This window comes from Oncorhynchus keta, chromosome 19 (genome assembly GCF_023373465.1).
Source record: "Oncorhynchus keta strain PuntledgeMale-10-30-2019 chromosome 19, Oket_V2, whole genome shotgun sequence".
In the NCBI taxonomy this organism is placed as follows: Eukaryota; Metazoa; Chordata; class Actinopteri; order Salmoniformes; family Salmonidae; genus Oncorhynchus; species Oncorhynchus keta.
In genome coordinates, this window is record NC_068439.1 from 55,534,400 (window position 1) to 55,549,570 (window position 15,171).

At 48.5% G+C, this 15,171-nt stretch overlaps 1 protein-coding gene across 3 annotated transcripts in view; it reads right to left on the minus strand.

Annotated features, from left to right (window-relative positions):
- LOC118397857 (neurexin-3b-like) overlaps positions 1-15,171 on the minus strand; it is a 547,522-nt gene that overhangs the window by 22,433 nt on the left and 509,918 nt on the right. The gene's annotated exons all lie outside the window — the stretch shown is intronic.

The window sequence follows — 15,171 nt, forward strand, 5'->3', positions numbered from 1 at the left end:
AAGCAAAGAGGAATGACAGTCCATAATTACTTTAAGACATGAAGGTCAGTCAATGCGGAAAAGTTTCTTCAAGTGCAGTCGCAAAAACCATCAATCACTATGATGAAACTGTCTCTCATCAGGACCGCTTCAGGAAAGGAAGACCCAGAGTTACCACTGCTGCAGAGGATCAGTTCATTAGAGTTGCCTGACTCAGAAATTGCAGCACAAATAATGCTTCACAGAGTTCAAGAAACAGACACATCTCAACATCAACTGTTCAGAGGAATCCTTCATGGTCGAATTGCTGCAAGGAAACCACTACTGAAGGACACCAATAAGAAAAAGAGACTTGCTTGGGCCAAGAAACACAAGCAATGGACATTAGATGGGTGGAAATCTGTTCTTTAGTCTGATCAGTCCAAATTTGAGATTTTTGGTTCCAACCACCGTGTCTTTGTGAGACGCAGAGTAGGTGAACGCATGTGTAGTTCCCACCGTGAAGCATGGAGGAGGAGGGGTGATGGTGTGGGGGTGCTTTGCTGGTAACACTGTATGTGATATATTTAGAATTCAAGGCACATTTAACCAGCATGGCTACCACAGATTTCTGCAGTGATACTCCATCCCATCTGGTTTGCGCTTAGTGGGACTATCGTTTGTTTTTCAACAGGACAATGACTCAACACACCTCCAGGCTGTGTAAGAGCTATTTGACCAAGAATGAGAGTGATGGAGTGCTGAATCAGATGTCCTGGCCTCCACAATCATCCAGATTGACTGACCTTCATTTCTCTTTGCTTATTTGAGCTGTTCTTACCATAATATGGACATGGTCTTTTACCAAATAGGGCTTCTTCTGTATACCACCCCTACCTTGTCACAACACAGCTGATTGACTCAAAAGCATTAAGAAGGAAAGAAATTCCACAAATGAAGAGGTTAACTTTTAACAAGGCACACCTGTTAATTGAAATGCATTCAAGGTGACCTTATGAAGCTGGTTGAGAGAATGCCAAGAGAGTGCAAAGCTGTTGGAACGGCTCAACCGCGAAGTGGTAGGTCACACAAGCTCACAGAACGTGACTGCCGAGTGTTGCTGAAGCGCGTAGGGCATAGAGATCGTCTGTCCCCGGTTGCAACACTCACTACCGAGTTCCAAATTGCCTCTGGAAGCAATGTCAGCACAATAACAATTCATCTGGAGCTCCATGAATTATTTTTCCATGGCCGAGCAGACCAAAAAGGCTAAGATCATCATGCGCAATGCCAAGTGTCGGCTGGAGTGGTGTAAAGGTCAACAGCAGTGGAAACGCGTTCTCTGGAGTGATGAATCACGATTCACCATCTGGTAGTCCGTCGGACTAATCTGGGTTTGGCGGATGCCAGGAGAACGCTACCTGCCCCAATGCATAGTGCCAACTGTAAAGTTTGGTGGAGGAGGAATAATGGTCTCGGGCTGTTTTTCATGGTTTGGGCTAGGCCCTTTAGTTCCAGTGAAGGGAAATCTTAATTCAAGAGCATACAATTACATTCTAGACAATTATGTGCTTTCAACTTCTTGGCAGCAGTTTGGGAAACAGTTCCTGTTTCAGCATGACAATGTCCCCGTGCACAAATCGAGGCCCATACGGAAATGGTTGGTCGAGATTGGTGTGGAAGAACTTGATTGGCCTGCACAGAGTCCTGACTTCAACCCCATCAAACACCTTTGGGATGAATTGGAACGCCGACTGCGAGCCAGGCTTAATCGCCCAACATCAGTGCCCAACCTCACTAATGCTCTTGTTGCTGAATGGAAGCAAGTCCCAGCAGCAATGTTCCAACATCTAGTAGAAAACCTTCCCAGAAGAGTGGAGGCTGTTATAGCAGCAAAGGGGGGACCAACTCCATATGAATGCCCATGATTTTGGAATGAGATGTTCATCTAGCAGACGTCCACATACTTTTGGTCATGCAACGTACGTACAGCACAATTTGTTTTCCACCACAGACCCAAGGCATGACAATGACCAGGAACGCTCCTGGAAAACTGAAGCCAGGTTCCCATTCTCCCTTCCCCTCCTCTCTACCCAGTCTTGTCTTCTCTTCCCTTTCTCCTCTCCTCTCCACTCTTCTCCTCCCCTCTCTCCACTTCTCTCTCCTCTCCTCTCATTTCCTCTTGTCCCTCTCTCCTCTCATCTCTACCTCTCCTTTCCTTTCCACTACTCTTAAATTGTAGTCATTCAACAGACATTCTTATCCTGAGCCACTTACAGATAGCCTGGTGAGACAACCACATATTACAGTCGTAATAAGTACATTTTTCCTCAATAAAAAAGTTATCAGCAAAGTTTGTGCAAAAGTTAGTCTCCTCTCCTTCCCTCTCCTCTTCTCCACTCCACTCCTCTCCTCTCCCCTGGTCTCCTCTCCTCTCCTCTCCCCGCCTCCCTCCTCTCCTCCACTCTCCTCCTCTTCCCTCTCTCCTCACCCCTGGTCTCCTCTCCCCGCATCGCCCCTCCTCTCCACTCCTCCTCCCCACTTTCCTCTCTCCTCTCTCCTCGCCTCCACTCCCCCTCCCCTCCTTTTCCCTATATCCTCCACTCTCCTCCTCCACTCTCCTCCTGTCTCCTCTCCCTCCACTCTCCTCCTCTTCCCTCTCTCTACTCCTGTCTCCTCGCCTCCACTCCCCTCCCCTCCTTTTCCCTATATCCTCCACTCTCCTCCTCTACTCCTGTCTCCTCTCCTCCACTCTCCTCCTCTTCCCTCTCTCTACTCCTGTCTCCTCTCCTCCACTCTCCTCCTCTTCCCTCTCTCCACTCCTGTCTCTCCTCTCCCCCTCCACTCTCCTCCTCTTCCCTCTCTCTATTCTCTCCTCCTCCTCCCCTTCCCCTCTCTTCCCTCTCTCCTCCTGTCTCCTCTCCTCCACTCTCCTCCTCTTCCCTCTCTCTACTCCTGTCTCCTCGCCTCCACTCTCCTCTCTTCCTCCTCTTCCCCCTATCCCTCCACTCTCCTCCTCTACTCCTGTCTCCTCTCCTCCACTCTCCTCCTCTTCCCTCTCTCTACTCCTGTCTCCTCTCCTCTCCTCTCTCCCCTCTTCCACTCTCCTCCTCCTCTTCCCTCTCTCTTCCACTCTACTCCTGTCTCCTCTCCTCTCTCCTCTCTTCCACTCTCCTCCTCCTCCCCTTCCCTCTCTCTACACCTTTCTCCTCTCCTCCTCCCCTTCCCTCTCTCTACTCCTGTCTCCTCTCCTCTCTCCTCTCTTCCACTCTCCTCCTCCTCCTCTTCCCCCTCTCTCTACACCTGTCTCCTCTCCTCTCTCCTCTCTTCCACTCTCCTCCTCCTCCCCTTCCCTCTCTCTACTCCTGTCTCCTCTCCTCTCTCCTCTCTTCCACTCTCCTCCTCCTCTCCTTCCCTCTCTCTACTCCTGTCTCCTCTCCTCTCTCCTCTCTTCCACTCTCCTCCTCCTCCTCTTCCCTCTCTCTACACCTGTCTCCTCTCCTCTCTCCTCTCTTCCACTCTCCCCCTCCTCCCCTTCCCTCTCTCTACTCCTGTCTCCTCTCCTTTCCCCCAGATAGTCATCTCCTTGCCGGAAGCTTTCATTTCGATTGGCTCACGTCTGATCTGTGTTATCATGTCCAATCTTGGCTTTGACAGGACGACAAGGGAGAGGCTTGTATTACAAGGGGAATCGATGTCATTCAGCCATATAACTATCAATAGGCTGACACAAGTATTTTCACTCTCTCCCTCGCAGATAGATGAGAGGGGATAAAGACAGGGGGAGAGGAGGGTGGGTGGTAGGGGCATGTATGTGATGGCCCATATACTGTATGCTATGAGCTGCAACGAGAGTTTCCGGAAGTGGATTCTCAAGCCTCGTTACCCACGGTGATATCAAATATTTGCGAGAGCGATGCTGTGCAACGTAAAAATGATATTTTCTACCGAGAATGAAAAACTATTTGTATTAATGAAGTGCCCATCAGTTATGAATGTTTCAAACTCTGTGTTGAGAAGTCGCGGTTTTATCATTAGTTTCTGTTTCAAAAAGCACAAAAAGCAACACTAACCATGAGCCTCGCGGTCTGTATCGTCCAACCACAGAGTAGATGAAAGTCACCTGATCTGTTAGCGAACACATGAGCCATCACATGTTCACTAGCAGATCAGGTGACTTGTATCTGCTCTGTGATTGGACAATACAGACCTGGCACGTACACCGTTTTGTTCCCTTGATTTATTTTTCTAAAGAGTGTTTTACTATATGATGCTACTGGAGGAGGTTAACAATTACATGATTGCTTTTCGCTAACACAAAATACATTAGCGATTATACAGGGCTGTAATAGAACGCCGGCCCCGAACTATAATACCCTTACAGACGAGGTTTGTTTTCTGATGTTGACTTTGTCCCTTAATATAGTAGATGTATTACAGCTAAATGGGTTCTAAAACCAACTCTCAATCTAAAGCCGTGCCCTAAGTGATTTCCAAGATCAAATATTGATATTTCCATTGTGCCGCCCTTGGTGGGCCTTTTCTCACTTCTTTGTCATCGTCTCTCTTTTGCTTCATCTTCTTCTTCGGCCTCCTGCAGTCAGCATTATATATCACAATAAAAAATGTTTTTAGAAAAAGAGAAGCAGAAAATACATTTAATTTGTTCACACTGTCGCACTCGCATTGCAGTTTCAGTGGAATAGTTTGTGTGGAGTATTTCTTTCTCTGGTCTGGCTTCTGTACACAGAGCTGAGTGCTGAGAGCACTCGAGAGCACGGTTGTTGGCTGGCAGTATCTCAGTCTACGTCCCAAATGGCACCCTACAGTATTCCCTACATAGTGCACTACTTTTGACCAGAGCCCTATGGGCCCTGGTGCACTAAATAGGGAATAGGGTGCCATTCAGGACAAAAGGTACAGTGCAGTCTAATTGCCCGGTGGGCCAGTAGGCAGCCCATATCAAACAGAAGTCGTTTATCTTCCTGTGGAAGAGGAAATGGTCTTTGGACCCGATCCTTAATCACTGGGCCTGCTGCTGCACAGGACAAGGTCATCAGGGAGGGGCTGACAAAACACTCAGAAAACACTCAGGGAGAGAGAGAGGGAGAGAGGGGAGAGAAAGAGAGGGACAGGGGAGAGAGAGAGAGAGAGCAGGGGGAGAGAGCGCAAGAGAGGGACAGGGGAGAGAGAGAGGGACAGGGGAGAGAGAGAAAGAGGAGAGAGAGAGAGGGACAGGGGAGAGAGAGAAAGAGGAGAGAGAGAGAGGGACAGGGGAGAGAGAGAAAGAGGAGAGAAAGAGAGGGACAGGGGAGAGAGAGAGAGAGCAGGGGGAGAGAGCGCAAGAGAGGGACAGGGGATAGAGAGAAAGATGAGAGAGAGAGAGAGAGAGAGAGAGAGGAGAGAGAGAGAGGGGACAGAGAGAAAGAGAGAGAGAGAGAGAGAGCAGGGGGAGAGAGCACAAGAGAGGGACAGGGGAGAGAGAGAAAGAGGAGAAAGAGAGAGGGGAGAGAGTGAGGGACAGAGAGAAAGAGAGAGAGATGGGAGAAAGAGAGAGCAAGCAAGGGGGAGAGAGGGAGAGAGAGGGATAGAGAGTGAGAGAGAGAGAGAGCAAGAGGGAGAGAGAAAGGGACAGAGCGAGAGAGAGAATGGAGAGAGAGGGACAGGGGGAGAGAGAGAGAAGGGAGAGAGAGAGGGACAGAGAAAAAGAGAGAGAGAGAGCTAGGGGGAGAGATGAGAGAAAGAGAGAGAGCGAGGGAAGAGACGGCGAGAGAGAGAGAGAGCAAGAGGGAGAGAGAAAGGGATAGAGAGAGAGAAAGGGAGAGAGAGAGAGTGAGAGAGAGAGAGAGAGAGAGAGAGAGAGAGAGAGAGAGAGAGAGGGAGAGAGAGAGGGACCGCAAGAGAGTGTGAGAGAGAAGGATGAAGAGAGAGAGAGGGACAGGGGAGAGCGTGAGAGAGGGACAGGGGAGAGCGGGGGACAGGGGAGAGCTAGAGAGAGGGACGGGGAAGAGAGAGAGAAGGGAGAGAGAGAGGGACAGAGAGAAAGAGAGAGAGAGAGCTAGGGGGAGAGATGAGAGAAAGAGAGAGAGCGAGGGAAGAGACAGCGAGAGAGAGAGAGAGAGCAAGAGGGAGAGAGAAAGGGATAGAGAGAGAGAGAGAGAGAGAGAGAGAGAGAGAGAGAGAGAGAGAGAGAGAGCGAGAGAGAGAGAGAGAGAGAGAGAGAGAGAGAGAGAGAGAGAGAGAGAGAAGAGAGAGAGGGACCGCAAGAGAGTGTGAGAGAGAAGGATGAAGAGAGAGAGAGGGACAGGGGAGAGCGTGAGAGAGGGCAGGGGGCGAGAGAGAGAGAGGGACAGGGGAGAGAGAGGGGGGACAGGGAGAGCGGGAGAGAGGGACGGGGGAGAGAGAGGGGGAGAGAGAGAGAAGAGAGAGAAGAGAGAGAGGAGAGAGGGAGAGAGAGGAGAGAGAAGGAAGGAAGAAGGAAGGAAGGAAGGAAGGAAGGAAGGAAGGAAGGAAGGAAGGAAGGAAGGAAGGAAGGAAGGGGGCTGGGAGAGAGGTGAGACTCATCCCATGCTGTGCAGTGTGATATGTGCTATGCAGCTAAAATTAGCGAGGCATACGTTATGTTCTGTATGCTCACAAGGTTGTTACTGTATAGGGATATTTCAATTATATGTACCAGTGTTGAGAAGTAGGGTCTAGACACCATGTGTGGTTTCCTGTTTAAAGAGTGAAGTGAGAATAATGGAGGAGGAAAGGTAAGGGCCTGAGACTCCTGGGTGATCAGAGGATGAGAAGAGGACAGAAGGAGGGAAGGAGAAGGGGGAAGGATGAGAAGTGGAGAGGGTAAGGGAATGGGAAGATTTCTTAAAAAGGAGGATGAGAGGAATGTAGAAGAGAGGATGAGGACAAGAGGTGTGAAGCGATGACTTGAGGGACGATAGTAGGGGAAAGAACTCGCTAGGACATGCACACGGGGAGAGGAGAGGAGGAGGATGAGATGAAAGAATAACAAGAAGTGCAGATAGGAAAGGTGGAGGGGATTATTGGAGAGGAGGATGACAGTACTAGGCCAGTAGGGGAAAGGCTCTCTGGGACATGTTCCTATGGAGAGGAGGAGAGGAGAGAACGGGAAGAGGAGAAGGGGAGGATGACAGTACTAGGGCAGTAGGGGAAAGGCTCTCTGGGACATGTTCCTAGAGAGAGGAGGAGAGGAGAGAACGGGAAGAGGAGAAGGGGAGGATGACAGTACAAGGGCAGTAGGGGAAAGGGCTCTCTAGGACCCAGGGAGAAGAAAGGAGGTCTTGGCTGAGTTATTCTAAGCATCTGTCAGCTATCATACTCTGGTCTCTTGTCAGGGATAATGACTCTGGAACAGGCTCACAACACTATAACAGCTCCAGCTCCCTCAATAATACTGCAAACACAGCAAGAATACTATTTGATTGAATTGAATAGAAGGTTGATGGGGTTGAATTCAAAAAGAGATAGAGTTTGATAAGTTCCCTTGTCTGTCTTGCATTTGAATGCCTCACCAGCTTCTCTCACAAGGAAGATGCTATCACTTTAAGGCTGCGATACAGAATTGATGTGCTTCGCTGTGCGTCGTTCGTTACGCAGCCCACTAAGCTGAAATCTTTACTTATCACAAATTAAACAACGAGGTCCCTTCTGAGTTCAACCCTTAACGAGCACAACCCCAAATTAAGCATATTCGATTAAGTTTCTATTTAAAAAAGATGAAAGTTGAAAGCATTACAACTAATTGATGAAGAAATTGCGTAAAATATACTCCAGAGCCCCTGCTGTACACGATTCCTATTCTCTTTCATGGGCTCATTGGTATGGTTTGCATCCCAAAATAGCACCCTATGTCCTATAGTGCACTACTTTTGAACAGAGCCCAATGTTCCCTGGTCAAAAGTAGTGCACTACAAAAGGAATAGGGTGCTATTTGGGACTATGTACGCATTGGCTTGCAACAGGCTGTAGTGTGGTACATAATGCACTGTAACAACTCTCCAGGGGCAACAATGGGAATCATCCTCCCCCTTTTCCCCCCATTCAGAATGAACCAGAAAACAGCTGTGCTTAGCCATAACACATTTCATTACCACATCAAAGGCAACGCCACGCTATTTACATAGTGGGTATTTATGCTGTGTTATACACACACACACACACACACACACACACACACACACACACACACACACACACACACACACACACACACACACACACACACACACACACACACACACACACACACACACACACACACACACACTAGTCAGATGAACTTATAGTAGGCTGGTGAGAACATACACCGATGTGCAGGAGAGATTCATTATTCACATTAAGGCTTTACATCAACTTGGCTGTGAACATGGCCAAGTCAAACCCTGATTTACACGTGCATGCACGCTCACACACTCACACGCTCCAGCCCCCACCCCACCCCCGCCGTCAAACCTTGATTTACCTCGACAGAGACCGATGGTGCTGTGAGGTAGTGGGCTTTCTGACATGAGGAGGGGCATAGGACGCAAGAAAACAGCATTCCTTCAAAACTATATATTTATTTTGAAAGAATAGTCCTGCCAAAAGGTGCATCATTTATATGTACAGTACACACGAGTGAGTATGTTCAGTTATGTGTGAAACAACTGTTCAACCCATGCAGTCAGCGATACTGAAAAAATATATAAACGCAACATGTATAATGTTGGTCCCGTGTTTCATGAGCTGAAATAAAAGATCCCGGAACTTTTCCGTACCGGCCTCACAACTGCAGACCTCCAGCCTGGGACCTCCACATCTGGCTTCTTCACCTGCGGGATCGTCTGAGACCCGGACAGCTGATGAAAATGAGTATTTCTGTCTGTAATAAAGCCCTTTTGTGGGAAAAAAAACGTATTCTGAATGGCTGGTGGTTGTGCACCTGCCCAGTCATCTAACATCCATAGATTAGGGCCTAATTCATTTATTTCAATTGACTGATTTCCTTATATGAACTGCAACTCATGAAGTCTTTGAAATTGTTGCATGTTGTATTTATATTTTTGTTCAGAATAGTTATGTTGGCAGCCAGCAGCATGATTTGGGATGACCACCTACCTCCGGCTGGGTCTGCTAGTGTCCTATGGTTTAGCTGAGACTAATAGTGTGTGTGTAATTGATGTGGGTGTTGTTGTGTTGTCCCATGGTGTGTAAACGCCCCGTTGTGATGGCTGACAGGACACACACTGACACACACACACACACACACACACACACACACACACACACACACACACACACACACACACACACACACACACACACACACACACACACACACACACACACACACACGGTGGATCCGTCTAGCCCAGTGAGACATGGACACATCCATTACACCCACACCCCTGCAGTTCACCCCCGGAGCTGCCTGCTTCCCTGTGTGTGTGTGTGTGTGTGTGTGTGTGTGTGTGTGTGTGTGTGTGTGTGTGTGTGTGTGTGTGTGTGTGTGTGTGTGTGTGTGTGTGTGTGTGTGTGTGTGTGTGTGTGTGCGTGTGTGCGTGTGTGTGTGTGCTCCCCCCTGATTCCCCCTCACTGAGAGACAAACTGGCACACAGAGGCCTGGCTAGTCTAATGGGCCTCCCTCTATATACCATCCTCTAATCCCAAACACTCACACACTCCACAGATAACCCATAAAAGATGTATCCGCACCAGACAAGACCCCCATCAGTGAGGTACAACGTGTCTTGGCAGTGCTGGGGTGAGATGCTGTGTTAGCAGGCTAGGGGGATAGAGAGAGGAGAGACACCTCTGTTTCTCTATGTTCCGCGGTGTTCCTTTTCAAGATGTGTGTGTTTGTGTTCTTTGGCGCAGACTCCGCTGTGTGTGCTCTCTCTAACAGCCCAGGTTGACCCAGTCCTTAAGGAGCCCTACACACCAGACAGTAAGGGATCAGGCGCCATCCATCTGCCTCACTGTAGTCTGCTAATTGGGATCAGCGAGCTTTGCCCAGCAACGGCATCCATCTCCCACAATCCAGCGGGAGGACGTGGCGAACACATGGGCCACCATCCTATAAAGAATGAACACATGGGCCACCATCCTATAAAGAATGAACACATGGGCCACCATCCTATAAAGAATGAACACATGGGCCACCATCCTATAAAGAATGAACACATGGGCCACCATCCTATAAAGAATGAACACATGGGCCACCATCCTATAAAGAATGAACACATGGGCCACCATCCTATAAAGAATGAACACATAGGCCACCATCCTATAAAGAATGAACACATAGGCCACCATCCTATAAAGAATGAACACATGGGCCACCATCCTATAAAGAATGAACACATGGGCCACCATCCTATAAAGAATGAACACATAGGCCACCATCCTATAAAGAATGAACACATAGGCCACCATCCTATAAAGAATGAACACATGGGCCACCATCCTATAAAGAATGAACACATAGGCCACCATCCTATAAAGAATGAACACATGGGCCACCATCCTATAAAGAATGAACACATGGGCCACCATCCTATAACGAATGAACACATGGGCCACCATCCTATAAAGAATGAACACATAGGCCACCATCCTATAAAGAATGAACACATAGGCCACCATCCTATAAAGAATGAACACATGGGCCACCATCCTATAAAGAATGAACACATGGGCCACCATCCTATAAAGAATGAACACATGGGCCACCATCCTATAAAGAATGAACACATGGGCCACCATCCTATAAAGAATGAACACATGGGCCACCATCCTATAAAGAATGAACACATGGGCCACCATCCTATAAAGAATGAACACATGGGCCACCATCCTATAAAGAATGAACACATGGGCCACCATCCTATAAAGAATGAACACATAGGCCACCATCCTATAAAGAATGAACACATGGGCCACCATCCTATAAAGAATGAACACATGGGCCACCATCCTATAAAGAATGAACACATGGGCCACCATCCTATAAAGAATGAACACATGGGCCACCATCCTATAAAGAATGAACACATAGGCCACCATCCTATAAAGAATGAACACATGGGCCACCATCCTATAAAGAATGAACACATGGGCCACCATCCTATAAAGAATGAACACATGGGCCACCATCCTATAAATAATGAACACATAGGCCACATCCTATAAATAATGAATCCTATAAAGAATGAACACATGGGCCACCCTCCTATAAAGAATGAACACATAGGCCACCATCCTATAAATAATGAACACATAGGCCACCATCCTATAAAGAATGAACACATAGGCCACCATCCTATAAATAATGAACACATGGGCCACCATCCTATAAAGAATGAACACATGGGCCACCATCCTATAAAGAATGAACACATAGGCCACCATCCTATAAAGAATGAACACATAGGCCACCATCCTATAAAGAATGAACACATAGGCCACCATCCTATAAATAATGAACACATGGGCCACCATCCTATAAAGAATGAACACATGGGCCACCATCCTATAAAGAATGAACACATGGGCCACCATCCTATAAAGAATGAACACATGGGCCACCATCCTATAAAGAATGAACACATGGGCCACCATCCTATAAAGAATGAACACATGGGCCACCATCCTATAAAGAATGAACACATGGGCCACCATCCTATAAAGAATGAACACATGGGCCACCATCCTATAAAGAATTAACACATGGATATGGTGGTTTGAGAACACGCACCACGACTGCAATCTGGACCTTGACACAATTACTGGGAAAACAACTGGCTGAAAACTAACGCAATTATGTCATTGAATGTGTGAGAGATCCCAACTCCCCCTTACCACAACTCTCCTGAGAGATCCCTACTCCTCCTTACCACAACTCTCCTAAAGAATGAACCCCACTCCCCACCACAACCTCCTGAAGAATCCCTACACCCTTACCACAACTCTCCTGAGAGATCCCTACATGGGCCCCATCCTTACCACAACTCTCCTGAAGAATGAACCCAGTTCACCCCTATAAACAATGAACCTGAGAGATCCCTACTCCCCCTTACCACAACTCTCCTGAGAGATCCCTACCCTCCTTCCCACAACTCTCCTGAGAGATCCCTGCTCCTCCTACCACAACTCTCCTGAGAGATCCCTGCTCCTCCTAAAGACAACTCTCATGAGAGATCCCTGCTCCTCCTTACCACAACTCTCCTGAGAATCCATGGGCCACATCCTATAAAGACAACTCTCCTATAAAGAATGAACCCATGGGACACATCCTCCTTACCACAACTCTCCTGAGAGATCCCTACTCCTCCTTACCACAATTCTCATGAGAGATCCCTACTCCTCCTTAACAACTCTCACATGGGCCATCCATCCTATAAAGAATCTCCTGAAGATCCCTACCCCATCCTTACCACAACTGTCCTGAGAGAACCCTACTCCTCCTTAAACAACTGAACCATGGGATCCCTACTCCTCCTTAAACAACTCTCCTGAGAGATCCCCACATCCCCCTTACCACAACTCTCTTGAGAGATCCCTACTCCTCCTTACCACAACTCTCCTGAGAGATCCCTACTCCTCCTTAAAGACAACTCTCCTGAGAGATCCCCATCCTCCTTAAACAATGAAGATCCCTGGGCCTCCTTACCACAACTCTCCTGAGAGATCCCTACTCCTCTTTACCACAACTCTCCTGAGAGATCCACTCCTCTTTAACAACTCATGAACACATCCCTACTCCTTACCACAACTCTCCTGAGAGATCCCTACTCCTCCTTACCACAACTCTCACATGAGAGATCCCTACTCCTCCTTACCACAACTCTCCTGAGAGATCCCTACCATCCTTACCACAACTCTCCTGAGAGATCCCTACCCTCCTTACCACAACTCTCCTGAGAGATCCCTACTCCTCTTTACCACAACTCTCCTGAGAGATCCCTACTCCTCCTTAACAACTGAACTGCAGATCCCTACCCTCCTTACCACAACTCTCCTGAGAGATCCCTACCCTCCTTAACACAACTCTCCCGAGAGATCCCACTCCTCCTATACCACAACTCTCCTGAACAATGAGATCCCTACTCCTCCTTACCACAACTCTCCTGAGAGATCCCTACTCCTCCTTACCACAACTCTCCTAAGAGATCCCCATCCCCTTACCACAACTCTCCTGAGAGATCCCTGCTCCTCCTTACCACAACTCTCCTGAGAGATCCCTGCTCCTCCTTACCACAACTCTCCTGAAAGAGATCCCATACTCCTCCTTACCACAACTCTCCTGAGGATCCCTACTCCTCCTTACCACAACTCTCCTGAGAGATCCCTACTCCTCCTTACCACAACTCTCCTGAGAGATCCTTTCTCCTCCTTACCACAACTCTCCATGAGGATCCCTACTCCTCCTTAAACAACTCTCCTGAGAGATCCCTACTCCTCCTTACCACAACTCTCCTGAGAGATCCCTCTCCTCCTAAACAACTCTCCTGAGAGATCCCTACCCTCCTATAAAGACATCTCTCCTGAGAGATCCCTACCATCCTTACCACAATGAACCTGAGAGATCCCTACTCCTCCTTAAACAACTCTCCTGAGAGATCCCTACTCCTCCTTACCACAACTCTCCTGAGAGATCCCTACTCCTCCTTCCCACAACTCTCCTGAGAGATCCCTACTCCTCCTTACCACAACTCTCCTGAGAGATCACTACTCCTCCTTCCCACAACTCTCCTGAGAGATCCCATAGGCCACCTCCTTACCACAACTCTCCTGAGAGATCCCTGCTCCTCCTTACCACAACTCTCCTGAGAGATCCCTGGTCCCCTTACCACAACTCTCCTGAGAGATCCCTACTCCTCCTTCCCACAACTCTCCTGAGAGATCCCTGCTCCTCCTTACCACAACTCTCCTGAGAGATCCCTGCTCCTCCTTACCACAACTCTCATGAGAGATCCCTGCTCCTCCTTACCACAACTCTCCTGAGAGATCCCTACTCCTCCTTACCACAACTCTCTTGAGAGATCCCTACTCCTCCTTACCACAACTCTCCTGAGAGATCCCTACTCCTCCTTACCACAATTCTCCTGAGAGATCCCTACTCCTCCTTACCACAACTCTCCTGAGAGATCCCTACTCCTTCTTACCACAACTCTCCTGAGAGATCCCTACTCCTCCTTACCACAACTGTCCTGAGAGAACCCTACTCCTCCTTACCACAACTGTCCTGAGAGATCCCTACTCCTCCTTACCACAACTCTCCTGAGAGATCCCCACTCCCCCTTACCACAACTCTCTTGAGAGATCCCTACTCCTCCTTACCACAACTCTCCTGAGAGATCCCTACTCCTCCTTACCACAACTCTCCTGAGAGATCCCTACTCCTCCTTACCACAACTCTCCTGAGAGATCCCTACTCCTCCTTACCACAACTCTCCTGAGAGATCCCTACTCCTCTTTACCACAACTCTCCTGAGAGATCCCTACTCCTCTTTACCACAACTCATGACAGATCCCTACTCCCCTTACCACAACTCTCCTGAGAGATCCCTACTCCTCCTTACCACAACTCTCTTGAGAGATCCCTACTCCTCCTTACCACAACTCTCCTGAGAGATCCCTACTCCTCCTTACCACAACTCTCCTGAGAGATCCCTACTCCTCCTTACCACAACTCTCCTGAGAGATCCCTACTCCTCCTTACCACAACTCTCCTGAGAGATCCCTACTCCTCCTTACCACAACTCCCCTGCGAGATCCCTACTCCTCCTTACCACAACTCTCCTGAGAGATCCCTACTCCTCCTTACCACAACTCTCCCGAGAGATCCCTACTCCTCCTTACCACAACTCTCCTGAGAGATCCCTACTCCTCCTTACCACAACTCTCCTGAGAGATCCCTACTCCTCCTTACCACAACTCTCCTGAGAGATCCCCACTCCCCCTTACCACAACTCTCCTGAGAGATCCCTACTCCCCCTTACCACAACTCTCCTGAGAGATCCCTGCTCCCCCTTACCACAACTCTCCTGAGAGATCCCTACTCCTCCTTACCACAACTCTCCTGAGAGATCCCTACTCCTCCTTACCACAACTCTCCTGAGAGATCCCTACTCCTCCTTACCACAACTCTCCTGAGAGATCCTTTCTCCCCCTTACCACAACTCTCCTGAGAGATCCCTACTCCTCCTTACC